Genomic DNA, 2,126 nt, shown 5'->3' on the forward strand with positions numbered 1-2,126 from the left:
AAATGTTTCTAGAAGAGTCCAGTGGGTTCCCACATGACAATTCAACTGTCATTGGCATTTTGCCACATTTATTTTCCCCTTTTAATTGTACATATGTCATTCTTTTGACTGAACCATTTTGAAAGTTAGTCGTTGTGATATTTTGCCCCCAAATACTTGAGCATTCATCTGTTGAGAACAAAGTCATTCCCCTTCGGTTCCCACACAGACAAGATGTAACAATCACACAACACCATTATCTAATACAAGGTCCATATAAAGTTTTTCCCAGTGTGTCTAATAATGCCATTTACACCTTCTGTTGTTTATTTTTATCCAAGCACCACAACTGCTTTTAGTTACTATATCTTTTATTTTTTAAATCTGGACTAGCTCCCTTATTGTTTTTTTCTTTCTATGTCAGAGATACTTTTGAAGTATCTATGTCACCTTTACAGAATGTTCATCAAGTGGCTTTTGTTAGATTGTTTCCTCAAATTTGACAGTATTAAAGAAACACTGCCTCCGTGATATTGTCTGAACCAGTGCATCACATCAAGACACATGATTGACACAATAATGCTGTGTGCCACTCGGTGCATCACAGCAGGACACATGAGGCACATATGTGCTGCCATGCACTCCTCAGTGCATTACTGCAGGGCATGTGGGCAGGGCCAGGTGTTGTCTCAGTCCCAGCAGGTCACTCTGCCCTCTAGACAGTGGCTGGATGGGTGCTGGACACCTGCTCCGCACAGCCTGGGCAGCAGCTGGAGATGATGCGGAGAGGGCTGCTCAGCTGGGGCTAGAAGGTGAGGAGGACAGGGCTGGGCTGGCCACCTTGTGGAGATAGCAGGACATGTTGAGGGAGAGTCAAGCCAGGGATGCAAAGCGTGAGGAGAAACTGTAGTGCCATGCACGGCCTCAGCTCCCTTTCTGAGGCCCCATTGATGTGAGCGCTTTCAACAAGCCCTCGAGGGAATCTCTGCTGCTTGCAGCCAAAAAGTACTGACCACCGGAAGAGCCCGCCCCTGCAAGGGGACAGAGGCATGGTGGCCATCAGGAGGCAGGCAAACCCCAGAGAAGGAGGCCACGGACGTGGCAGTGGACGACCGACATGCGATCTCAGCGCCACAGGTTACTCGTTTTGTGGCAAGATGTGGACCTGCTGACAGCTTGGCTTCCTCGTCTGCAGAGTGTGACAGTGACATTCTCTGCCTCATTAGACAGATGTTAGGATGCAGTGAGGCGGGTGCTCAGCCCCATTCTGCACACGTAGCATCGATGAACACTAGCTCTTACTGGATCGTTCCCTTATGCTGGGAGGAAAGAAACGATCTGGATTTTGTCTGTGTAGAAGTCCAGCTATCTGCATGTGTGTTCAGAGGACATTCTGGTATCTCAGGAGTGAAACCAAAGCATCCCTGTACATCTTTCCCCCACCCCCACTCATAGCCTCGGATTCTCTGCACAGCTTTAGGTAAAGGAGTTGATGGGGAATCGGATGCCTGGTCCCGAGTCCTCACTCTGGGGCCCGAGCTTAGACTAACTTCAGGTTCAGCTGAGAAGGCCTTTGAACTGTGACACCGCGCCGTGGCCGCCTGCCCTTTGCCCTTCTCAAGGCCGGTGCTTGCCTGGAGGAGGGCTGGCAGCAGAAATGCAGCTGACCAGGTTGCATTTTCCGTACGGCCGACTCAAGGGGATACCCGTGGAGACTCATTTCTCGTTTCAGTTTTCAATGATTTGGTGGAGAAGCTCCTCTGGTGAATGGACTTGGGATTTCTTGGCGCTGCGCTGCGGGTCCACAGTGTGGCTTTCGGCCCGTGCTGCGCTGGTACTTGCACTTCCTCTGGCAGGGCACGGGGTGGCGCTCCCGGGTAAGGCAGCGGCGGGGGGAGCCGTGAGCGAGGCGCTGCCTCTCCCGCTGAAGCCGGATCCAAGGCCACCATGACGGGGACCCGCCATCCAGGTAAGACGTGTTCTTTCCTTATTCCTTGGCGAATCGATGGGGACCAGGCTTCCCCAGGCGGTGAAGTGAGGAACAGGGACCGCGGGGCTCGCCTGACCAGTGGGGTCTCCATCCTTTTCTGTGTTGACAAAAGACAAGAACAGACATCGCCTGAAATCTTCCTGCCTCCGTGAGCGAA

At 51.8% G+C, this 2,126-nt stretch overlaps 1 pseudogene; it reads right to left on the reverse strand.

The window, feature by feature from the left end:
• Nucleotides 1–1,519: 1,519 nt before the first annotated feature.
• LOC105537355 lies at nucleotides 1,520–2,115 on the reverse strand (annotated as a pseudogene).
• Between the last annotated feature and the right edge of the window lie 11 nt (nucleotides 2,116–2,126).

This window comes from Mandrillus leucophaeus, unplaced genomic scaffold (assembly GCF_000951045.1).
Source record: "Mandrillus leucophaeus isolate KB7577 unplaced genomic scaffold, Mleu.le_1.0 Scaffold171, whole genome shotgun sequence".
NCBI classification, from domain to species: Eukaryota; Metazoa; Chordata; class Mammalia; order Primates; family Cercopithecidae; genus Mandrillus; species Mandrillus leucophaeus.